Source organism: Heterocephalus glaber, unplaced genomic scaffold (genome assembly GCF_053883595.1).
Source record: "Heterocephalus glaber isolate CG9 unplaced genomic scaffold, H.glaber_assembly_v1.0 deba00001457, whole genome shotgun sequence".
NCBI classification, from domain to species: Eukaryota; Metazoa; Chordata; class Mammalia; order Rodentia; family Bathyergidae; genus Heterocephalus; species Heterocephalus glaber.
In genome coordinates this window covers 32,021,217-32,047,633 of record NW_028258305.1, presented here as the reverse complement: position 1 = coordinate 32,047,633, position 26,417 = coordinate 32,021,217, and the positions used below count along the sequence as shown (strand labels likewise).

General features: G+C 42.3%; 1 protein-coding gene across 2 annotated transcripts in view; it reads left to right on the top strand.

Annotated features, from left to right (window-relative positions):
* Window positions 1–26,417, top strand: part of Crim1 (cysteine rich transmembrane BMP regulator 1) — a 180,224-nt gene that overhangs the window by 1,091 nt on the left and 152,716 nt on the right. The window lies entirely within an intron of this gene.

Below are 26,417 nucleotides of genomic sequence, written 5' to 3'. Positions count from 1 at the left end.
CGGAGGCCACCCGCCGCCCTCCCGCGTGGCGCAGTGTGTCGCGGGCTGGGCACCGCACCCCGGCCGGCCGTGCGGGAGACCTGTGTCCAGGGCCCACTCTCCGCGCGTGACTCTTATTATTTTCCCCGCGCGTTCTTCTTTCACCTCCTTCCTCCTCCTTCGCATGTAAATCAGTTGTGGCCCCGGAATCTGTCAGCCCAGGCGAGTTCCACACGGTGGTTACTCATTTATTTGCCCATTGGAAATGGTCATAGGCTTTCTCCGGAAAGGAAAGGGGAGGGTGGGTTGGGGGGGGGGGTGCGCCTGGGAGTAAAAGTTGACTATCGCAGGCTGCCTTTTTTTTTTTTTTTTTTTTTTTAAACATCCGATATCCGCGTGTTTCCGATCGCTTTGCCGGCGCCCCGTTTTGTTTGTTTGACAGCGGGGACTGACCTGCCGGCTGCTCCCCCGCGCGGTGTGAGCCGTGGTGTCGAGACTGACGGAGGGAGGAAGGGAGATTAGATTGGTGGAGCCTCTCCCGAAGGGGTTCAGGGTTGGTGCTTGTCGGCCTCAGTCCTTGACTGCTTGCCTCTTCCTTGGGGCGCCTGCTCTGCTCTGGGGTCTAGAGAGAGGCAGTGAGTTCTTCTTATCTGGCTGATGAGCGGGACTCAGTGAGGGCCAGTGAAAAGTGGGGTGGTCGCTGCCCAAGCTGATATTGGGGGCGGTGCTGTTCCCAGTGTCCTGGTGCGTGATTCGGGCGCAGCAGCCCTCGGCCTGGGGGAGCCGTGAGGAGGGGCAGACGCTCGCTGTCTTTACTACGCAGCCAGCGCCTAGGAGACTGACAGGGGTGTATTCTGCAGCATCTTTCAGTGTTTGTGTTTGTTTATTGTGCTGGGATACTGAAAAGGAGGTGGGAACCTGAAGGATAAAAATGGATCTGATAATCTCCAGGGCTGTGTTTCTCTTCAAATACGGACACGTATTTATTTTTACCTGTAATTTTTAGGGTTTGGACAGTTTTGGAAAATCGGGGAGACCTTTCTGGTTTGGAAGCTAGTGGGCAGTAAAGAGTGAAGGAAACTAATCAGAGGCCAGGGCGGTACTCTGCTACACCCGTAGCATATTGGTTGGAAAACCTCATTTGCCAGAAATCCAGAAGTCTCTCACCTGTTTTATGTGTGAAGTCCTGTTTTATAACAGGGTTTTGTTGTGCACAAATGGTCAGGTACCTAACTCTGATACAGTTCTATGTTTGACTTTGGGAATCCTGAATAACTTAGACTAAGATGCATCTGTGAACCTTGACACTGGCAGTGCATAACTAGATCCAGCCACCCATCAATAAGCAAAGAGCAGGCCACTCGAAGTAAGGTTAAAAGCAGTGGAAACGGCTGTGCTTTGAAAAAGACTTTCGGGGACTGACGATTTGAACCCTTGCTTGTTTCTTCCTAATATGTTTCTGGTGAAGGAAGTACTCAGAGAACAGTTACAGTAATCAAATGTTTTGGCAGAGGCAACCCCTGTCACACTGTGAGCTATTTTGGCAGTTCGCTGGTGAGCCTTTCATTCCTCTGAAATGATGCGATCCCTCCTGGCTTCCTTTCTTCTGCTAACATCCGTGCACTTGGTGTTGGCCTTTCAAATGCTCGGAGGAACCCTGGCTTGACAAGATTGTATCTCAATTAGTGTCCTCTTTCACTTTGCGTTTAGCAGGCCTGTTTCATCTACCAAAATTGTGTGCTCGGGGCACTTTCTTCCTTTTTAACGAATTCTAAAAGCACCAATCAAGTTGCATGCTGAAGTCATGCTACCAAGATAAGGACAGTGGTTCCTAGCATGACATAATGGTTGGACTTAGATATTTTCAGCTGTGTGTCTTAAAGTTGAAATAGTTTTACCTTCCTATATGATTTGTGGAAAGCATAGAGTTAACATATTTTTTCTTTCTTTTTTTTAGTAGTAGAGGAGCCTTTATTACTAGTTATCCAGAGTGCTGGCTTCTCTTACTTTTTTGTTATTTTGCAAGAAATTTCTCAATGGCCAGTGTTTCCCTCAGCTTCCATTTTTATTCAGAAATTCATGTGTGTGTGATTATCATAACTGAAATGAATAGGAATTGACATATTTTATTCACATTAAAGTCTCTTGTGCTGCAATTTTTGCACTAAAATGACCCCTACTGGTTGTATCTGTTAATGAAAACTATTCTTGAAAACTTCTTTAGTTGGCTATGCTGAGAAAACATTGCATGGCAGAAATATTATCATGACTAATTTACCTGCTTTTGATGACACAATTTAAATACAAATTATATTGTCCGTTGAAAGCTTGCAGTAATTTTAGTGTAGGGGGAATCATGTTTTTAATGGCAATTCACAAAATGAGTTAGATAAATCATGGCCCAAGATAGACATTTTCAACTTGTGGCTCACTGCCTGAAGTTAAGGCACACCGACCCATGGTGGGCTCTCAGTAGACGTATGAGGAATAAATAGATGAGCAGTCCTGTCCGTAGGTGTAGTTTTGATTATTATTATTAAATAAATCCTTATTTTATCATTCTTCTTCACGAAGTGCAATTGAAACATCGAGAATGGAGCCAGATACTAAATGTGCTGCCTCTCTGTCTGAAAAGTCCTTTCTGGCCCTTGGGAGGGTGCAGTTCCCTTTCCTGTTTCCATTCATCTGCTAAGTCTTCCTGTTGCCCTCTGCAGAATCCTAACTGGACTGTTTTCTTGTCCAGGCCTGCCTCCAGGGAAATCACCTAGAAGCCAGAGAAACAATTTTGGATTCGGAACTGCTCAAGAAGTCTTCTGGATGGGAGATCTCTGTGGGGGATGGGGGCTTTTGAAAACTAATGAAGTGACATTGTCTAGAAAGAATGTTTTAATTAGACAGTGAAATTTGTATTTTGAGCTAAGGGGAGGAGGGCCATTTTTCTTCCATGTAGATTACATTTTGCTTCCGTAACGGATGGGTTAAGGTGAAGAAACATGACTGGCTTCGTCTTGGGGTAATAAAAGGGCAGATGGTGGCTTGAGTTTGACACTTTGTAAGGCCCGAGTGCTTGGGAACCAAGGGGACACTACTGAGCTGAGTTGCTCTGAAGACCTCGGGTGTATTGCATCCAGCTCATCTTAATACCGGTATCAACGCCAGCTTCTCCCTCCCCACCCCCAAGTATGTATTCAGTAGTTTCAGTCTTTATGGAACCTAATTTCCCATGTTTTTCAAAAGCACTGTCATTAAAAACTGCCTCTTTCAGAACACAGTCCTCTTTTTATTCCCCTTCTCCCCCCCCCCCCCAGTATTTTAGCTTTTCCTTCCACACGTTTTTTCATGAGGCATTGAGAAGAACTGAGGATGTGTGGTAGGTGCTTAGAGCAAAGACTAGAATTAGAAGGTTACAACATGGCTTGACTTAGCACTGGGAGACAGCAGAGCCAGTGCTGCTGTGAGGACAAGGTGTGGATCCCAGGTGATCCCCAGAGAGAGGACTGCAGGGGGCCAGTGCCCCAGAACCTTTGGCTGTGCTCTGGAAAGCTCTGTAGTAGCACTTGGAGTTGCATCCAGGAATTTTAGTTTTTACCAATTAAGTGAAGCAGGGGAGGGGCAAAGTCAGTACTGCTACACTGAAGTTAGAAAGATTTAAAAACCCAGGCCCCCAGATTTTGTTTTTTACTAACATTTGGATTTCATTTTCCAAATCAAAAGTCTTTAGGTAGAGTAAGCTCTTTGATACCAAAGAGAAAAACAAGCCGAGGGTATATAAAAATATATTAACAGGGCATGAGAAGAGAAACCAATACAAGTAAATAAGGAAATAATTTAGTTCCTCCCAAAAGTAAATATTGACAAAACGTGGAACAACCAGCTATTCACTGCACATACACAAATGACAGGACTCGGTGACCTGCACTCAGACTGTCAGGCTTACAGAATCCTCACTGTTATCGAGGAGTCCTGTGACATAAAACGCTCACAAAGGACAAATGCATTGCACGCTAAGAGAAAGGCAAATCTGGAAATATTAGCTGCCATTAACACACGTTTAACAGGGACCAGGAAAATCTCCAAGCAATATGTTGGTAGTACAGTTATAAGAAGGCAGGTTAATTCAGAAGGAAAACTGTCTCAACAGTTCTAAACTGTGTTCCTTACATGCACTTGTAGGAGGTGTTTAGTGATTTGGTGCAGGTTTCCATTTATTCTTTCCTGTGGCCTAAGATGCAGTGATCTGGCTGAATGTGTGAACACCTTGCGGGTGCAAGGGGCAGGCATTGTGAAGTTGGGGGATTTAGAGAAAACAGGTGGTCCTTAAAGATAATGAGTGGGTGGACCAAAGTGATGAACAGAAGGGGAAAATATTGAATTCTTCTCAGCACAACTGTATCATCCTTTGAAGAATAATCCGAAACACATTCCAGACATTAATTGTGAAATTTCTGAAAAATGTGGGTGTGTTTAACATCTCTCAGGCAGTGGTGCCAGCAGGAGAGAAGACAGTGCACCGTTAGTGAGTGAACACAATGGGGTAGGAGCTGGTGCAGTGAATGGAAGCTAAGTACACTTGGTGAAGCAGGTGCCTGTAACACTGTGTTCCGAATGGCGAGTTTTGTATCAGGATTTTGGAGACACCCCAGTAAAGCTCCTGTAATTATTTGAGGAAGAATTCCAGGCATGCGTGGATAGCATGTTAAAAGTCTGCCTTCTTAGAAGTCTAATTCCCCAAAGCTGCATTTTCAAAGATCTGGCTGACTCTACATAGAAATTCAATCACTCATTCATTGATTTTTCTACTCTGTACAAGGCTTTCTGCTGGGGCAGTGAAGCAACTGGGGAGGCTGGCGTTCTCTTGCATGTATTCTCTAGTCTTTATTTAGATTCTTAATCAAGATAAACAATAAGATGTCAAGACAGAAAAAAGGCAACATAATAATAGAAGCTTGAGCCAAGTAGAAGTGATTTCGCAAGCCTGGATAGGATTAACTGGCAAATGAAATATGTGGGTAAAATTTGTTGTAAGACTCCGAGGATCTGAGGTCATCATCACTTCAGGCCCTGATGGCAAAGTGAAAAGGGGGAGCTTTAAGTTTGAATGAGGTTTTGAGTGTGAGCAGGAGCTTGTTTTTTGGTGGGGAAGGGGTGCCTGTCCATTCTTAGAAGGTGCAATAATGCAGTGCCTAGCAGAGTGATTCCCCAGCATCTGCAAAAGAGCCTGCTTAATACTTTATTAGCTGTGATTCACAACAGCAGGTTTCATTTTGAGAATGTTTCCTCTGTGTTCCAGTTTGTTCTAGGAGGCAGCTGAGTGTGGAGTGGTAGAGGGTCCCTTGATTAGAACCTCCTCCCTTCTCCCTTTCTCCCACTCTGCTGCTAGCCTTGGCCCATTCATTACCTTGGGCAGAGCATAGAAAACTTCTCTGCTTAGACAAGACCTCCCCAGTCTTACCGATGGAGGAGTGCGTCAATACGCCTATACTTAAGAATGCCCTCAAGGCAAAACACTGAGCTCCAAGTGCTCATACTGGCCCATAGGAAAAAAAAGAATTCAAAAAAGATCCTGTTGTCCTTTGTTAGTTGTAAAGTGGACAGGCTTCATTCAATTCCTGACTTGCCTCCTCCAACCCAGTGAATTCCCCACATGAAAGAACCTGCACTTTGGTAGAAGAGTGTAATGGTTAGGCACTTGGTTTGGGGGGTGAAATCTGCACTCTGCTTTTGTTTTTTTGTTTGTTTGGGTTTTTTTGGTTTTATGAGACAGGGACTTGCTATGTCATTCATGCTGGCCTTGAACTCACTGTGTAGTCCAGGCTGACCTGCCTCGGGCTCCCAAGTGCTGAGATTACAGGTATGCACCACCCTGCCCAGCTGTCCTCTGCTTCTGAGCCTCACTTTTTCTATGGGGCTGATAATAAGGTTTCTGTAAGAGCTTCGTGCATCACTAGGAAACACTAAGAATAATGAGTGGCATATAGAAAATAGTAGCAGCAAGGGTGCTAACTAGTGTAACAATTTGACATGGATGCATTCCCTTGTTGCACTTAATCCTTATCTTCTTGAGCCACTGATTTTCAGTAGTTCAGGCTCTTACAAAGAGAGTGAATTGTTAGTGCAGTAAAGTCCTCTGCCGTCCTGCTGTACCCCTAAGCCATGGGGGCATTGAGTAGGACTCTGAACTACTTTCTGTCTCTCCTTCTAATGTCAGCATAGCTTGTTTCAGTAATTTCTGCAAAATTTGTACGTTTTAGGTAAAATAAAATGTTTTACATCATAGGGATTTTAAATTTCAGCAGTTTCTCGGTGGAGTAATATTTTACTTGGGAGGAGAGAGCACCTAAACTCACTGTAATCAGTAATGTACAGTGTGCCCTCACATTGTATTCTGATGGAAGATTTTGCTTCTAGCTCCTGGAATGCTCACAGTGATGTTCATCACAGGATGGGGTCCGGCCAGAGCTAAGGAAAAGCTTGTACATCACAGTTCTACCACATCAGGGCCCAGTTCCACCCTTGGCTGTACCCAGTACAAACTAGGCAAAATGCAGGTTCCTGCAGGACTGCGGGGTATAAAGCAGCTCACCCTGGTAGAGGTAGAGTGCATTCCTAGCATGTGCAGCTCCCTGGGTTTGGTCCCCAGCACCAAAACAGACAGACAGACAGACAAGACAGGCAAGCAAAAAGCATATTCTGACTCAGGAGGCCAGGAGCAAAGCCTGTGGTTCTGCATGTCTGACAGAAGGCTGGTAGCAGAATGTGGCTGTAATAAGACCTGATAAATATTACTTGCTATTATAATAATTTTTCAGCCAAAATAAATAAGATAGGGGCCCTGCTTTCAGAGGCTGTGGTCTAATGGTAGACAGGGAAAACAGAGACAATTCATCACAGTCCAAGACGGTAAGCCCTGAAATGGGGAAGCGCTGAACACGCTAGGAGCAACTGAGAGGAGCTCACCTCGGGCTCTGGCTGCCAGGCAAGATTTGGGGGAGGATGGAGCAACAAGAAAGACCAGTGGGTCTCCTCTCCTTCCTCGGTCCTCTTCTACGGGGTGTTTCCGGGACAAGAAGGTAGACCTTGGGGCTGGACAAACCTATGTTCAAATCTCAGCTCTGTTATTTTTTAACTCTGAGACCAAGCTCACTTAGTTTTTCTGGGTTTCATTTTGCTCATCTGTGAAAATAAAATGTTGGTAGCCTTCCACCAAATACCATTATAATGTGGATTAGAGATATTACATTATGTACGATTGTATGAATGAGATTTGTAAGATTAATATGTATATACTTAATCGCTAGCACAGTTCTTGGAAACAAATAGGTTTTTAAAAACCAATATTAACTCTAATATCCATCCTTTCACATTTTCTTGTTCATTTTTCTGTGTATAAATTTGGAAACCTACTTTATGAATACACTCACACCTCCTGCACACATAACTGTCTTTAACAGCAAGCTCAGAGGGGCAATACTGGCTTCAGTTATTTGTCCAGGAGAAAAAGACTTGGAGGCACTGAGAACAGGGGTTGGTTTGATCCATTGCAGCCATAACTTCCAGCCCCTTTGGAGTTTCTGCAGAATGTGAATTCTGCAGAATTTGCTTGATTTTCTGGTTTGCGTCCATACAGCTATTTCAGATTCATGTTTTCAGAAGATAACGTCTGCAGCTTGATAGCATGTGGCTCCATGAATGTGAAGGCCATAGTATATCTGTCTTGCTTTTCCCCGTCCCAGGCACTCTGTGCATCTTTCCTGTGCACATGGATTTGCCTTGTGGGGATTTTGGAGAGGCTTTGTGCTACATTGGAAGGAAAAAAGGAACACTCAGAACCGCAATATCTGACATTCCCTTTTTTTGTTCCTAGTGTAGGTGTGGTCTTATAGTGGTGCTTACTTTTTTTTTTTGCACCGGGGATCAAACTCAGGACCTTGCACAGGCGCGATGCCACTGAGCTACATCCCCAGCCCAGTACTGCTTACTCTTCACTGTGACTCTTCCTGCATGGAAATGAGTATCATTTTTATACAGTAAGTACTGGCATAGAATTTCCAAGGAACAGAACTTTATATTGGCCAGTGTAGATCAAGGAGAAAGAACTTGATGGAGGTAAAAATCCTTGCAGTCAGTAGGTTATAACTGATTTTTCTTCTTGACAACCAAAGCTTATTAAAACATAACAAATAGGATTTTTTTCTAAACACTGAGTGCCTATCATCCTTATAGATTTTTTAGACACTGAGTACCTAGCATCATTATCATATATGCCAGTCTTTTAATGAGAGTACCAGTATTCAGACATGTATCCTATAAGCAAAATGAGAAGAACTTCAAAAATAGTACTTCTATCTTAGAATCAAAACTAATACCATAATCTGAAATACCCTGAGAACTTTGTTTTAGGAATATTTAAGAAAGAAAATTACGTGTGAGTTACATTTTCAGATGTTGTCATTTTACATTTCTAGTTCCTGAGAATTTGAAGCATCAACTCTGTGGAAATTTTCGCTAAGTCCTTAGTAACCAACTACTCTATGACCAAAAAAAAAAAAAGAATATAAGCTGTAACTAGATACCATGCCTGTCTTATTTAGCATTTCAAAACAAAAACCATAAACAAACATCTCAGATTCAAAACAGAAAGGAATTTCTGGCAAGGCAGGATGAAACCTGAGCCTACAGAATCCTGTCTACAAGAGGTAACTTATTTAGCTTCTTGTTCCAAAGGCCACAAGCAAAAATGGTTCACAGTTGTGATAAAACAAAAGGCATCTCAGTGTTGGAGAATTGTGATACCTCTTCTTTAAGACCCTAGAAGACCTGCCAAAATAAGGCAAAGCTGCCTTGAGGAGGTTCAACCTGCACTAGACTTCATTAATTATTTGGCCTCTGCAGACCTCAGTGTGAGGAATTTTACATAGGAGCTTGGTCCCTCAGAACGTGTGTTTATAATTCCACCGAGACAGATCTCGAAAATCTCTCCTCAATTTGCCCTACCCGGGAGCTTTGCTTGTTCTAAAAGTATGGGCATTCACAATGTGAGTAAGGAAAAAGGATGAGTTGTAGACAATTTTATCTCTGGAAATCAAAGTAGGAGGATTTTGAAATGGCTTAGGAAAGAATGGGTATGCTGTGTGCTTTTCAAAAAACACAGAGTCCTTGTATTTCACACACATTTTTGGAAATTATTACTACCTCCTGTGACAAAAATGAAAGCCCAAATACTCTTACATATTTTAATCAAAAGGGTGGGAATATATTTGTTTATATCCTAGGCTGCTTGGAAAGGTAAATAATACCAGATTCTAGTACATGAGAATAGCGTGACAAAGGAGGGAATAAAATAGCCACAGCTTCTGGATCCCACTTCATACCTTAGTGGCTTGGTGACTTAAAAGTTTCTCAACTCCCCACAGCCTCATTTTGCCTTAATTTGCTGAAAGGGAATTATATAGTTACCTACCCGAAGACAGGAGAACTGAGTTAGATGATATCTTAAGGCCCTCTGGTCATAAGATCTATGTTTTTATGACCTACAAGTGCTGGGCAGTAGTCAGATATTACCTTATGCTTGCAAAGCCAGGCCAGGAAAAAGTGGTGGTGTCTACCTCTTTGCCAGGCTTAGAGCAAAACCTCCAGTTCTGCCATTGTTATGTTTATTGGGAGACAGTGGAGACAGCAAAACATTTTTATTAGTGACATCTCCAAAATGCCTTCCATCTGTCAGCCGTATGAAGGGTGGCCTCTTTGGGATCTAAGGTAGACTAAATACCTCTCTCTGTGTTTGAGCCGGCCTACAGCCTTCATTCTTTACCATTTTCTCATATACTGCGTTAATTATTTCGGCTCTGAGGTAGGTAGGTGACACACTGGAAAGGTGGAAGCTTAAGTAGAGACAGGCCAAAACTCGCCCCAATTCACATGCTCATTTCTGCCTCTGACACTAGGAGAGAGTTGAGTAATTGCTGTTCTTCCTAACACTGCAGGCAGCAGCCAAATTCTCTGCATTCTTTTACCTTTGCTGCTGTTTTCACTTGCCAGGGAGTTTCCTTAAGGAGCAGACTGAATTTAAAGAAACACCAGTAATAGTGCCTGAAGAAGGGAGAGGGGTCATTGGCCAAATGTGGTGGTGGTGGTGGGGTGCTCCAGTTGGGAGGGTAAAATGATTCATCCCTGCAGGAGGACATGGGACAGGCTGCAGGCTGCAGCAGCACCTCTGAGTGTCGCTTAGCCACTGACCAAGAGGCTGTTTGACTGTGAGACAGCAGATTTGCCCTAAATTATTATATTCAATTGCAGGCTAGCTTTGAACCTTGGAAAGTTGTCTTTTGGTGTCTAGAAGCTTCACCCTCCCTTTGCCTGTTGTTCCTTGGCTGAGCATAGAGCAAGGTTAGGTGGTGTGAACCTTTGGCCCTGAGGCTTGATGTAAAGGGAATTATTCTAAAGAATGTGGACAGCTAAGCACAGTCTCTGGCCAGGGTATACCACCCATTAACTTGCGTTGCCTCACCCTTACTATATTTCTGCTGAGAGTAGTTTTCCAGAATGAGGTGCTGGTTAATTCTAGCCGGGCATTTTGTTCTTTAATAAGTCTTCTGAATGCTAAACACTCCATCTGGGCAAATGTGACAGAAAACTCAGCAGCTAGTTATTACGTAGCTCTCTTTCATGACTCCTACTTTCAATTCAGTCACCCAAGCCGCCAGTCCTTAGTTGTATGTTATTTAATTTTTAGTACTATTTTTTCCTTTTTGTCCCAAAAGATTTTTTTCTTTATCCATAAAACTGTGTAAAAAGTTTAGTAATAACTGGACAGACTGGGCTCTCTCTTTCCTTTCTTTCTATTTAAAGATGATATCAAAAGTTAAATCCTATTCCGGATCTTATCGTGACTCTTCCAGGTTCGATTTCTGGATAGATAATAGTGGTGGCCATATGAAATAGCCATTGAGGGATGAGTGGTGTTAATTTACTAACTGGAGCTTTGGCCTAAGAGAGATTCTCCTTATTATTCTCTGTATATAAACAGGTCTTTATTTGCTTTTCTCCCTGCTTGATTGGTGCATATTATCCTAAGAACTTTGAGAGTTGAAATGCCTTCCCAGCACTTTTCTGGAAGCAGTTAGGAAGTGCCCAGTGAGAGATTACACTGGGAGGGCAATTAGATACTTTGCTCTTCTCTAGCTCAGCCCTGCTAGGACCTATGTGAGCTGGATCTCAAGTACCCTGGAGACCTTTGGAAGGATACTTTCCAGCAGTCTTTCCATTTTCCTCCACATACTTCCCAGCATGGTTACGTGAGCCATCTTTCCAACTGTTGGCAGCCAGCGGTTAACAGAAGTTGGTGGCAAGTCTCCTGTCCTCTGTGCAGAGTACTGCTCTCTGTGCTAACAGCAGAAGGATTCTGTGAGCATTAGACAGCACCTCAGATTCATTTCATGACATATGATGTAATAATAGGAGTCAGAAAGCGATAAAAATTCATAAAACAAGGATCTTTACAAGGTCATGATAGGATCTTTACAAGGTTGTGGTAGATTTGCTGGCCGAAAAAGATGTGCCCAGGATAATAAAATATTTCCCTAGCATCAGCAATTGGGCCCCTGAGTGGTCCAGTTACAGGAATGTCTTTGAAAGACAGGAAGCTACCATAATTTCTTCTTTTGAATTGGATTTAACTGTGTGCCTTTGGGTGTAGGGTGTATGCCTGTGTGGCTGTTTTCAGCATACCACAAGAATACACTGCATTGTTATTACCAGTGTACTGAACACAGATCAGCTCACTGAAAATGGACTTCTTAATAAGGATTGTACATTGTTTTATTACATTTGCAAAAGAATAGTTCTAATTCAAGTGTTTGGGTTTTCCAAATGCCTTGTTAGTTGGAATATCTAGGCAAATGAAGCACAGGACTAATACTGACTGACTTCATTTCTTGGTGATTGGGACAGAAGTTTTATTATCTTTTGGCAATGTAGGATGATTTATAGCAGGCTATCATTAAACATAGTTTTGGACCTTGCTTATGAGTTGTATATGCGACAACAGAAAGAAAAAGCAGAAATTCAGGATGAGAAATGGGAAGTGTCGGTAGGGAAATAAGAAAAATAAAAGAAATCAAGGGTTTTTTTGTTAGAAGGATATCAAATTACTTTCAAAGACTTCTGGGAAAAGGTGAGCCCTCAGCAACCGAGTTTATTGACCATCTATTCAGGAAATAAGATGCTTTGGAAAGAGAAAGGAAAAAGAAAAGCCTCTCTGCCAACAGAGGGCTGGAAAACTTGAGGGAGATAAAGTATTTACAATACTTTAATAACATAAAGCATGTCCAAAAGAAATACATAATTGCAGCTGCATTTGGCACTCAAAATAGTCCATGTATTCTATTTTGTAAATTGTGTGTGAATGTTTAAGCATATGCCCTTGAGTCAGAAATGCTTGGGTGATAATATTTCTTGAGAGAATGGAAAAGTAGAAGGTATTAAGAACTGAAAAGAGAAGGAATGATTACTAGTAAAGAAGGAATGCCAAACTTTTTTTTTTCTTTAGAGGGGACATATTTCAAGTGCATAATTATTCCAACTATTTCTAATCTTCGCATAATAAGCATTTAACTTCCCATAGGGCCATAGTAATTTGCATGTTATTACTAAAAGCCCATAGGTAAGGGGAAATTAAATTCCAGGATTAAAGAACTATCTCACTCCTAAAGTCTTAGGTTTTCCAACCTTATTTCAAGTTTATCTGGGACAGAGACCCTTGGAGAACTTGGAATCAGAAGGTATGGTCAACACAGACCTCCTCATGTCCAGCACCCTCAAAAGTTTGGAGGCAAGGCCAGCGCTTGGAGCATGAGTGTGGTTTCAGCTTTCAGAGTCTCCAGAATCACATCCTTTTAAATGTGTTCTCATCCTTCAGGCCCTACACTTTATCCAGCTGCTTTTGTGAAGCCTTCCGGCCCTGCCCAGGAAGAAGTAATGTCATCAGCCCCTCCACCCCCCACCCACAAATAGCACTGTCTCCTTCCCTTGTCATGGCACTTTTTACACTGTGTTAGAGTTCACGCTGTCTCCCTGCCTCTTGTTGTGATCCACTTCATTGCCAGGATTGTATATTATTCTAGTGCTTGGTACACGGGAAGAAGCCAGCGAGCATTTGTTGACTAAATCTAGACTCAAGGTCATCCAAGATATTATACAAAAACTTTTCCATCTGAACTGTTCAGTTTGCAATGCGGAAATCAAAAGCATGATTCTACCTGTTCAGAGAATCCCAGTGAGAAATCCTATCATTGTGGAAAGGAGCTCACACCGGGGAACTGTGTCCACCCCAATCAGCCTTAACATTTATTTGGTAATTTTTCCATGATCCATTAGCTTTGGCTGTATTTATTTTGGCAAATATTTAAAGGTAATTTTTCACTTGTGAGGGCTTTTCTTGTCAGTTTGTCACAAAGGTGTCATCTTTCACTTAGAATCCCTCGGCTGCTTGTAAAAATTTTCCCTGTGGGTGGTTGCTGGTAATCTTATTGCTAGGGATCTGATGCATTGAGCAGCTGTGGGGGTCAGCTGCTTGTAAACAATAAGGGATAAATGATTTTGAACTATTTTATAAACACACTTGAGATCACCATATGAATACTTTATTATGTATAGTAAATCAGACTTCCAGATTGCTTTGCAGCAAACTCGTGATAGTGTTTTAAACACGCATGTTGACTAATCAAGAGGGAGGGAGTTTGGCTTAACAAATATCTGTTGAATGTTCAGTCATGAGTATTAAGGGCAGTGAATGATGAAGCTTGCACTCACTGGTTCAGGTGAGCTCCAAGTACCCTAAGGGATTTAACCATACTGCTTCCTTTTGGCCGGAAATCCTAAACCAGCTGACAACAGGAGAGTGGAAGCCTGTGACTGTGAATAATAAAAATGCCTCACAATGGTGTGAGCAGGAATTCCGCATAAAAAAACACAATGTGAGGAATTTAGGAAAGCAAAGTCCCATTTGGATTTATTCCAAACCCTGTAACTTCAGGGACTGAGAATTTTTTGCGTATGAGTGGCAGGAGCCCTAACCTTTTGTATTTAGCATCAGCGTGGAGTTGTGTTTTCTTAACTAGTCAGGAACTATTGTTTGTTTTTTTAAAGGTCTTAAAGTGATTTACAAATTAAGACAGTAGGACATTGGACTAACGGATACAATAGCAAATAATTCCTTTGGGAATTACATTCAGCACTAAGGTTTTCAACACCTTTTAAAGAAGAAAAGTTGACCAAGATGAAGTATCTGGAGTCAAAGACACAGAATTATTCTGGGCATGAACTCCCACACCCACACCATTGTATCACTTAAGTATATGTGCCCCAAGAGCGCATTTTCTGTTTGTTTGTTTGTTGCGTTTTCATAATTCGAGCTGTTAGGTTCTATTTCCTATTTTTATAATGCTGAGTTGGCAGTGACAAGTGAAGGTTTTTAAGCACTATCACTTTTTGAAGGCCCACTGATGAATTTCCTGTAACTCTAGAAATAATATTTTAAACTTTTATGTCCTATCAGGTGGTTTTTTATTAATTTTATTAGTAGAAAGACCACTAAAAGTGACTAAATCTGTTTGTACCACCCGTGGTCCGAGCCAGCGGGAACGTTTTAAGGACCCTAAGCTGTTCTTGCTGCTGACATAACACACTTATCCTAAGACTTCAGCAAAAGAGATGAATGGAGACTGAGGACTGGGGAGCACACTTGAAGGAGGGAGTGCCCATCATACTGTAAGCCAAGGTAAACAGTCCTTGTAACTGAAAAACAGACTTCCTGGAAGGAGAGAAACAGAGAAGTGGGTGTGAAGTGCAATGAGCAAGTACCATGTTCAGCCACAAAGATAGCTGGGTTGCCCTGAGTCCTGAGAAGAACTTCTTACAACTCTTTGGGGGAAATTAGTTGCTTGAACCAGCCTTTAACTGACCTGTTGGGCCTACAGCTGCATGCAGAGGTGGCACTTGGAAACAGGGACATGCTGGGGGTGGAGGAGCAAACAGTTGGGACTCTTTGAGGAGGGAGATATGAAGTCATCGGTGACCTGCGGAGGAGCCAGTGCACTGGCACAGCAGCAGTGAGGAGGCGTCCCTGAGTCTGCATGTGTGGAAACTCAGACATTCTCCGCCACTCTTCCATTACAGTGGAGAAATATGTTGTTACAGGGGACGACTGTGCCTGTGTTGTAGATGATTCTCACACGTACATCCATATGGGTGACATGCACACATTTTGTAAAAGATTCCTCCACAGTTGTGTGCTTGTCCCAACAGGCTCTTTCTGTCATTTCTTCTGGGTGGTAGTGGGTTTTTTTTTCCTTCCCTGATTGGAGCTCTTAGATTCTGTTAATTCTAGTAGACAAAAAATAAATCTGTGACCATCACTAATCAATACATAGAGATGAATACATGTAGATTTTCTCCTAAGCAGCATACATAAATCTTTGAGCCTCTTGTTCCCAGGGGTTCCCTTCTGCAATGACTGAGGCCTCTTCAGCTTTGTCCTTGCTGATGTCCCTGCCCAGGTCATGTGGCAACAGAGGCAGACCATCAAAAGGAATCAATACAGAAATTCTTGCAATTCTTCATTCCCAAAGATTCTTGGAACTTAGCTGCATGTAGAAAAGGACCTTGCCTTGTACAAAGAGACCCAGGCATCTTTAATGGTTGCTTAGAAAGATGTTCTTCTTTGTGGTTTATATTTTAAATATCTTATTTCCTATCATTAGCTGTGTGTGCTGGAACCAAATATTGGGTCCATAGCTGACATTTTAAAACTATTATAAACGCAACATAACTTTACCAGACAGTTTGGGAGATATGGATGAGAATTATGTGAAATGCTCATGTTCTAAATACAGTAACCCATGTTTGTATGTATTTCTGACTAGTCTTCTGTATACATATTTTTTTTAACCATGTATCTTGAATCTTGCTTCTTTCCAGTTAACATAATCAATTTCATTTTCCTATATTGCCGCATGGTCTGGATTTTATAATTTAATTTGAGTAATCAAGATGCATTGACTGCATCTTTCTACTTATTTTCCTTTCCCTCTTTCCTTTCTGGGCTACATAAAAAACAAGAAGGGGAAAAAAAATAATTCCAGGTAAATGTAAAAGAAAATTTGTGTAGTCCTAATGGAATTTTCTTTTCCTGAGTGCTACCTCCAGGACCGCATTGACTCCAAGGGCATTGAAGCTCTGTAATGTTAACTAATGATTTGTAAGCCTCATGCAAATAGCCGGCCCATAGGGTAGAGATGCTTTAATTCTATTGGTTTTTCTTTTTGTAGCATGTTATAGGATCGAAAATGTTTATTAGTATGAAAAAGGAATATAATTAACCAAGTGCTTCATACTTTGAATATACCATATGTTCTTGTTACCAAGGATTTTGTCTGAGAATTTAAAACAGTTTTCTGTTCCACTCTTTTATAAATTAAAACTGGAAGCCTAGAAGTCATCTAGCAAGGCACATATAAAATATGGAAAAGCTTAGATCATTGTTTTCTTGGATTTTTATTGACATGTAATAGGGTTTTTTTATAACATAGATACTGGTTTCATATTGAAAAACATATGGCATCTGTTGTAATATTAATTTCTGCAATCTTTATTGAAAAATACAAATTCTTCCTCATAGTCCTTTGCACAAACAATATGCAAAATCAAATCACCAGGCTCAGATGTATTTTAAGTGTATGCACAGGTGTTTGGATAATCAAAAGGAAGACAACAACTTTGGTTACTTCTTTAATACATTCTTTCTGAATTACAAATCTTTGAAAATAAAATTCATGTATACACCAGTCAACATACTCAGTTCATAAAACACTGAATGTTAACCTGGCTGCTTGTTGTTTGGAGAGAGTACTTGTTTAGATTTCTTTAAGCTGCAGCTGAGGAATGCCTATAAGCAACTAGAATTTAGCAGATAATATTTTGTCCAACCTTCTGACTTAAAGGAGTATATTTCTTACTGAGAAGTAATTTGAAGATTAAACACTATCAGATTTAACAATTTAATCTGGAATTTTAGCTATATCATGAAATAGCAGTATTAACTGAAGTATGTAATTTTTTTTAAAAAGCACAAACTTTAGTAGCTATTTATTTTCTAAAATAAAGATATGATACCCACCAACTAAATACATATGCTGAGATTGCATCTCCAGATGAATAGAGATAGGAGAAAGCTGACTGGAGTTCCAGAACAGGTTTGAAGAGGGAGAGGGGCCCTGGGACTTTCCTAGGCTTTGGGGCATGTAGCTGCCATTATAATTAATTTATAAAACTTTAAAGGTAGGAATTAATAGATTGTCTCCAACATTATACTGATAAGTCTTCAATCAGTTTCTCTGTATTAGCTCAAACTGCAAGTGTTTTCTTTTCAAAAAGCTTCTTAATAATGTGCATCTAAATGTTTAAATCCATTTGTAATGGAATCAGTTGTGGTTATCTTCCTGTTCTGGGGTGAGCAACAGAACCTCTGAGCAGCGCGAGGGGCATGAAGTGGCAGATGTTTAAACAGTAGGTGAACGTTGTGTATAATGTTGCCGGACTGCATTTCCTCGCTTGCAAAGTCTTGGAGTTGGGCCAACTCAGATGAGGGGGAGAAAGAGTTTGGTTTTGAGAGCCCTGGGTTTATTTCTGGCTGTTAGGATATGAGACTGTTGGAGAAGGCGTAGATACAGTTTGAGGGAACCTGGAGGCTCTGGCCAGGGCTAAACACTGGCTGGATTTACTTCTTGGAGTTGGTGCTTCCAAGGTGTAGTGCTGAGTTTCTGGGTTTCCTTTCGTGGTTTTCTACCTAGTCCCTTCTCGTGCACCCATTACCCATTCTCTTCCCTTTCTTTCTGTATTTGTATTCAAATACTCAGCTTCCTAACGTGCTGTGAGGTGTTGATTTTTCTTTGGAATAATGAACACCAGGCTTCTTGGGAAAAAGACAGTCATATAAATCCTGCATGCACGTAGCACATGAGGGATGGAGTTGCAGGATTTGGGAGTTGGAGTCTCCCTAAACCTGTGTATCACTGGCTCCAGTACAAAGAGCTAGGCAGCAGTTCCTGAGCCCGGACTTTTGGCCCTCTGTGGGTTGGCCATTGACTTGCCATGTGAAGGGTCTGAATTTCTTTGTCTTGACTCTGCAGTTGTCCTTGGTCAACCCCAGGACTCTCCACACTGGCTGTCTGCTGTTACAAACTCAGGGACACTGTCCAGCCAGTGACCACAACTTTCCCCATCGCCGGGCTGCTGTCTGCCTTCAGCCATGGCACTGGTCTCCAGTAGCTTGCTCCTCATCCAGTGAATGACCTAAATCTTGGGGCCTTTTACCCACCTGTACAACTGGTACACATCGTCTTCATTTGCCAGTTTCTAGAAAATCTGGCTGGAGGAAATGACTTCCTCAGGAAAGATTTTGATGACATATTCCTTAGGGAGAGACCACATTTTGTTAATGAGAAGCAGAACCGTGCACTGCTGGGAATTGGGCTCAGAAGTAGATTCATCCTCCAGTCTGTAGTAATGCGCCTGGTGTAGGGCATGTTACCCTCGTGAGGCTGCACTACCTCTGCTCACAGCTTCCATCAATAAAATGGGAATAACAGCATCTTCTCATTTAGGTTGTTATGAGAAATGATGATATTTATTTATTTCTTTATTTATTTTGGTAGTGGGGTTTGAACTCAGGACCTTGTGCTTGAGAGGCAGGCGCTGAAACCACTGAGCTAAATCCCCAGCCCGAAATGATGATGTTAACCTGTTCATGTAAAGCATTGGAGTAGAGGTTTGTACTTAGTGAGCATAAAGTAAATGTTACTTGTCTTCTTATCTCTGTACCTCAGCAGTAAACCCTGTGGTTTGTACATACTAGGCGCTTGTTAAACGTTTTGCTAAGTGTAATATTCAGAAGGTGGGAAAGTGATTTCCTCCTTTCTTCCTATGACATAAATGTTTGGTTGCAGTGAGGCATTGTAGGTATGAAGACGTGTCTTGCTCAGGAGTTCCAAATTTTATATTAATAAGTGTGCCTATGATTTGTTTATCAGGCCTAACTTACCTAGTCTGTTGGAAGTTTTCATTAACATTTTCTGACTCCTAAGGTAATTTTGAAAAGATGAAACAGCTTAATCAGATGATCTGCTACAGTAAGTGCGGTTATAAGGATGTTTCAAACTCTGGGAGTTTGCAGCGGGGCATGTTAAGAAGGCTCTGCCCTTTCCTTATGGGCTCGGTCTGCATCCGAAGTCACATTTGCCTTTAAGGTGGGAGATAGGTAGGTAGATGCTCTTTGGTGGAACAGCTCACTGTGCTGCTTTGTAGCCTCTTCCTCGTATGGAGCTGTGTAAGCAAGAGTTGTTTAGTAAATACGTTTTACATTAATGAGTAATTGGTACATTTTCCTTCACATGGAGGTTCCCAGGAGGAGGTTTTGTCTGTGATTTTCCTCTTAGGTGGGTACCGCTGGGCGTGCCCCCAACTTGCTCTCTGCGTGTTGAACTTGAGAGTGATTCTCAGAGTTACTGCTCATCTCCAAGAGGAATGGCTGCTGCACACAGTCCAGATGAGAAGGCAGGGGAGAGGGTGGCGCCAGGCCTCTTCGAGGAGCTCAGTCACTCTCAGGATGGAGGCCACGGCCCTAAGGGAAGGAAGGAAGTCATCTCAGTTGGGACAGTTTAAAAGTCTTTGCTGATAAGACTTCACATGGCGAAGACTATAAAGGACATCCATCCTTTTTTTCCTTGGTAGGAAATGTGATCCCAAGGATAAGAGTTTTTGATTCAGGACTTGGCAATTTCAGTTTGGAAAAGGTGATTTTTTTTTTTAAAGAAGTGATACATAAAAGATGAGAGGAACGTAAACCAGAAGTCCTGTATTAGGATTTTTGTAAGTGTGTCTTCTTACTCTAAAAGTATTTACTCAGAAATGATTTATGTAACAGACTTGTAATAATAGTAAATATCCTTTTTCTTTATGGAGAAATACAGAGCTTTAAACAAGTATATATGCAAACAGTCAAATAAAAGCTTGCCCTGTTTTTTGTTTTATTTTAATTAATAAATTAATTAATTTTTGGTTTTTTGAGATAGGGCTTGGCTACATAGTTGAGGCCAGGCTTGAACTCACTATGTAGCCCAGGTTGGCCTTGAACTGTTGGCAGTCCTCCTGCCTCAGCCTCCCTAATCCTGGGATTACAAGCATGTGCCACCACACCCAGCTTGCCCTGTTTTTTAAAATGATATTTCTGTAGTCTGTTGTCCTCTTAATAACTTTTTTTCTTTCTTTTTTTTAGGTCTTAGAGTTTTCTAGAATATTTTAAAAACCATTATATCATCCCCTGGTCTCCAACTAAAAGAAATAAATTCATTTCAATGCAAATGCGTGCGGTATGATTCTTGTGTGGCAAGATCATTTCACAGGTGGTTGGAAGGATTCATCATTTTATAAAAAGAATAGAAGAGCCTGCAATTGCTCTACCTCATTTTCACATCTGTCTCACCCACATTGGAGTGGTCCACTTAAATTTGGTCTCCATAAAGGAAAAACTGTCATGGGGTGAACTTTATGGGCCATCTAATTGCTTCTGCCATACTTCTACACTCTGCTTGTGTGTGAAAATCAAGTATTTTCATTTCAGTCCTGATGAGCACAATCTGCCTACAGTACAGGGAGAGTAGCTCTTAGCAGTGACGTGCAGTTTTTTCCAAAAAGCACACTGTACCATTTTCTTATGAAGGGTAGCGTGTGTGTGTGTGTGTGTGTGTGTGTGTGTGTGTGTGTGTGTGTGTGTGTTGGGGAATTTTCATTAATTCCTGATCATTCACCACAGAAAATATATTCTGACTAGAGTTTGAGTCTTTGTGAGTAAAAGGAATGTTCTATGTTGAATCTTTGCTTGGCAAGAAAATAATAGTTGGTCAAAGTTTCTTTCTTTCTTTCTTTCATAAAAGCAAATGCTTAGAATGAGGTGAACCTTTATCAGGATATCTTTTTGTAAGGTTATGTTAGTTATCTTACCCACAAGCTTAGCCTTTGCTCTGAAACTTTACTCATAGAGCTTTATGAAAAGTTATGATTGATTTTTAAAAAGGGGGAAAAGTAGACTTTCAGCTGAAGGAGAGTTTTGATGGGTTTCTACCACTCAGGGGTGTTTCCTCCAGGAACTACCTTATAGTGGTGAGCAAATGCTGTTTAGGATTTAGATAACACATGAATGTCAGCCGTACATGGACTCTTCTTCATTTCTTCGTCCCCCCATCTTCCCAGCTCCATTTTTTTTTCCTTCCCTCCACGTCTGTTTCCATTAGTCCAGCCACATTCTCCACACCACCATTCTTTTCCTTCAGGGCACCTGGCTCTCTTTGGAGGAAGGAGATCCTGGATCGGACCAAAGTGCCTGTTCACTTGTTGATTCTAGAGTCTGGCCTCGAACCCTTCCTCCCCAGCCTCCCCCTTTTTGGGTTCCATGGAGTAGAGCTCTGTGAGGGGTTAAGCCCTGTCCATGATGTTGTTTTGTTTCCGGCTGCTCTCCTTGGGTCTGTGGGGGGTCAGAGTTGTGAATTCAGTCATGCTGTAGCCTTTCACCCCACTTGGTGGCCTCAAGAGCATGCATGGCCTGGAGCCCAGTTTCTTAAGCCTTGGAGCCCACAAACGGTGAGCTGGTCCTCAAGAGGCCAGGGTCCATGAGTTTGAGCCCCAATTTAGACTTAAATCTAAACAGAGATCAAAAGAAAAACAGCAGGAGAGTTCTGGAGACACTGGGTGTGGGAGGCAAAGAAATCCAATATTGTAAGGGGAGAAGTTTGCTTTGGGAAACTAAAGAAGTTTGGATGCCTTCGGATTAGAAGTAGCATTCTATTTATTAGTCAGAAATATTCAAAACTTTGAAAATAAAGTCAGAGGACTGTTACTGCACCAGAGATCAGAATTATGGAGTTGGAAGTTCCTCAGGAAAGCAACTCTCGGCCAGTTCTCCCATGAAGGAACTGAGTTCATCATATTAAAAGTTCATTATATTCTCTTATTTTAAAAATTTGTACCATGTCTAGAGTTTGTCTTCCATCTTCAACCAAGGAGGTTGAAGAGCCTCTTCTTGCCCACACTGGAGGGCGCTCTTGGGGCCCTGTTGCCCTCGCTGCCCCATGGCCCTTGCCCCAGGATACAGAGCACAGGGGGCCACAGGCATGGCTGCTGAACTTTTCCTCCAGGCCCCCACCCCACCCCCTGCAGAGGATCTGGAACCCTCAGAGCTAGTGTGAGGCCTCTGGAATGTGGCACTCTGACCCCTGTCAGTTCAGTGTCCTGGATGGACCTGGATGGGGAACCAGGAAAGACTCGAGGGGCCAGGCCTGCTCTGTGGCCTTGATGTGGGTTGGAGAGAAAGGAAATGCCACGCAGGTGCAGTGTGACCTCCAAGTAGCCCGGTGGGCAGGCACACAGTGAGTGCTGGACTGACAGGTAGGACCACTCAGATTTCCCTAGGCCAGCCCAGGGCTGGGCAGGTGAGCTGCTGGAGCAACTGGGGTAAGGAGGAAGGGGTTTAAGGGGAGGAATAGAGGCACAGAAAAGAATGCAGAGGAAGTTAGTAGGAGATGATGGAGGGGATGTGTGGAAAGAAGGAATGTCCAGCAACTATGCATCAGACACATTTCTCACTTTAGACACAGTATGTTAGAAACAGGAAAGAAACTTCATCCTATTTTCATTTTGGAGTAGAACAGACTCTATTTGGAGTCCCACCTGGGTGTCTTTAACATGTCCAGTCTTAGCAAACATTGTTGTGATGTTGAAGGGGATGGATGCACATTCAGGTGTGAGGCCCATTGTTCCTTCACTGTCTCTCTGTTTTCTGTCACTGATGGACCCTCCTGGGCCTCTGGAGTCCTTGACGAGGTTTTCAGGATAAGCCTCGGGGTGACGATACGCCCACAACTCCTTGACCCTCGCCAGGGCCTTCCACTTCCCCAGTTGATGCCTGTTGAAGAACCAGGATGCAGAGTGAGGGCTTGGACCTGCCTCGTGCCAGCTTTTTCTGGAAGCATGAGCAGGTCCTCCTGTGGCCAGACTGCATGCCAAGTTTGCCAGGATGGCAAGCCAACTTTTTGGTTAGACATTAAGTTCCTTAAGTTTGGGAAAGGAAACTATAGGCAGACTTTCTGAAACACCTGTTTAGGAGAAAAGGAATCCTAACCACTGCAGTACCTGAAGCGACTGGGTTTCCTTTGCATCTGGACTCTGCTGAAGAAGTTAACTCTTCCGAGCCCACATTTGTCTTGAATGGTAATTAGGGCTCCATGGTGATGCCACATTGGTCTGAAGCAAGGATATTAAACTTGCCTCACTTCTCAAAGACACTGTGTAAAGCCCTAGGACTAATTAATGGCCCTGATGCTGCCAGGAAATGTCTTGGTTATTAAGTTCATTCACTGGGTCTACAAATCAGGAATGTGACATCCCTTCTTCCACTTGCTTGACAGTAAAAGCCACCAGCAGCTGGCAGACCAGTGTCTTCCCTTTCAGGGTGTAGACCTCCTGCTCCGTCTTGAGAATGCAGCAGTCTTCCATAATTTTAGAAGTTTAGAGCAATCAAATTATTAAGGGATACTTTAGTGCTTATTATAAAACTATACATTGCTGTATATCCTAACTCTGGAAATCAGTGGTCCTCATAGTTAAGTGGGATATAGATTTGATTATAGTATTTTGGGGGGGGAACTTTTCTGAATTTGGTATTTTTGTATCTTAAAAACTATTAGTTCTTGAGATATATCTGAACCTATTAAAATACTTGGTAATTTTTAAACTTCCACATAGGAATAATGTAGATGTATCTCCATAAGTTTAAAGTTTCATTATTTGAGCAATTTTTGTGTGATTTGTTTTGTACTGTGAAGACCCCCTTTTAAGTAGAATAACATCACGGAATTACAACCGTGAAAAATCCACCTACGTAACCACATATGGGAATACATATTGCTGTACCATGTGGAGAAAGGACTAAAAAATTTCCTTTTTGAAGCAGATTAGTTATTCTCTGTATGTTTATGCATGCTTGTGCTATAATTTGAAATACAGAAATATTTCTTCCATTAACACTTCTGTGTTGTTGGTTTTTTTTTACCATTTGGGTGGCGGCCACTGCAGGTCATTCATTGTCCAGCTCAGGCTGGAGTGGGGCTAGAAATGAGGAAGGCACCATTGGCTGCAAAAAGCTCAGGATCCCGCCGTTAAGAAACAGCTGCAGTGCCTTAGGATACATGAAGGGTTGTGAGTGGATATACTGGGAAGGGAGAGAAATGGGTGGGAGAAAATTAAATTTCTTTAAAGAAAAGACATTTAAGCAGGACAGGATAGCAGCAGCTAGAATTCTGAGTAGACCTGAAGAAATAAGAGAGGAGAGGGGCTCCTTGAAGTAAAAATGCACCAGTACTCAGGGAATTGATTGATCCAGTAAATATTTCCAGAGGACCTAGTGTGTGCTCTGGGTTCCAAGTGCAGAAGATACAGGTATGAACAAGATACCAAAAATCCCTGCCAAGCTGGGGCTTTCTGGTAGAGAAAAATAAACCAGTTTAATAAGGAAAGTATGTGACAAGCCAAAGGACGTCAGTGTTAGGGCATAAAACAGCAGAGAAAGAGGCAGGGACTTAAGTGGTGGTGTCTGGGTTGCAGTTTTAAATGAAACAGGTAGGAAGTCTCACCGTGAAGTTGAAGTTGATCGTGGACCTGAAAGAGTGAGGGGTGAACCATGCGTGCTCTTGGGGGGAAAGACCTTCTGAGTGGAGGGGCAGGAGTGCTGAAGCCCTGAAGCTGCCCAGACCCAGGAAGGGGAGAAGGACACCGAGTGGGGAGCAGCTGGAAGGACAGCTAGGGCGGGGCACAGGCCTCATCAGTGAGGGCCAGCCTTGGCCCCATAGGCAGGACGGGCCTGCGTAGATGTTTCCATCCGATCTGTTTCATCGCCACCAGACCCCCAGATGAGCACCTGCTGCCTTGGAGTTGGGGATCTGTTCGGGTTAGAGCTTTAGGGTACTTCTGACAAGAGGGAAGCTCCAGTTTGGTGAGAAACGTGCAAATGTCTTTGAGTTGTATTCTTGAGATTTAAAAAAAAATCTTTGTGTATTGTGAGGGTTATTTGTACAGTCTATTCTGCATGCATTTTAGGAATTAAATCAATGCTGTGTAAATCATAGACCTCCCAAGATATTAATATTCATTTCTTAACATACCCTCAGGCAAAGGGTTTTCATTGTCCCCTTATCTACATTTGCTGCTTCCCGGGGAGTTTCCTCATGAATGTCAGGCATTTGATGCCTTTAAAGTCCGAATGTCAGATTCACTCTGGGTTGCTGAGGTTTCTTGACAGGCTATAGTCTCTCTCTGGTTTTCTTTCAAATTTGTAGCACTGCTGCCCCCATAAACAGTAGCCAAGTAGATCTTAATGGTGTTTTAAGAATAAAGATCTGGACATATACATCCTTCCACTTAACAGTGAAACAGGGTAGCAATAGGAAATTGTATACTATGTGCACACACACAAGAAAAAAGCTATTCATTTGTATGATTGGCAAATTGTGTCTTCTTGCTGGGACTAGACATCTAGCAGGAGATTCCTGGAGTGTGTAGGCATAAATGAGATAAAAGAGATTGTGTGTGTGTGTGTTTTGTTGATGTTGTTTGTAGTGCTGGCAATTTAATCCAGGCCCTGGACATGGTAGGTGTTCTACTATTGAGCTGTACCTTCTCTCCCTAAAGGTTTGGGTTTTTAGGCAAGATATTTAAAGAAGAAATTTCTTTATAGAGCATTACTAAGAACCAGTTAGGAATATAATTATTGGAATATCAGGCTTTGGATTATCCTCTTCCTCTTCCACTTGGTTTATTTTGAAGAATTCGGATAAATTATTAAGTTCACAGCGGTGCTCAAGTAGATTTGTAAAAACATTCCTTACGAAATGATTGCTAACTGATTTCACGAAGTTATTATCCTGAAAAGATTCCTTCATGCTACTTACAGATCATTATACCTTTTAAAAATCATTATTTGCTCCTCAGGAGCCTTGCTGTAGATGAAGGCATTGTTTGCCTTAACAAAGAAACCCTTGTTTCCGAAAGGATAGAAGAGTTAAGCTCATGTTTGTGTTGTTGGGTTTGCCTGTTCTTCTGCTGGTTCCCCAGGTCTGCCTAAAGCTCTGTTGTTAGCTGCAGGGTCTGCCAGCCTGTCCCGAGGAGGCTAAGAGAACATCAGCAGAGGCCCTTGAGGCCATATCCCACGGGGATGAACTTTACCAGGGTGAAAGTCAGGGCTGTTCCTGCCTCCTTTGTCCTGGCAACTTGACGTTTTGCCTGCCCCCTTGACGGCCTCACATTGCCGGCCTGCCGGTATTTCTTGTGGAATTCAG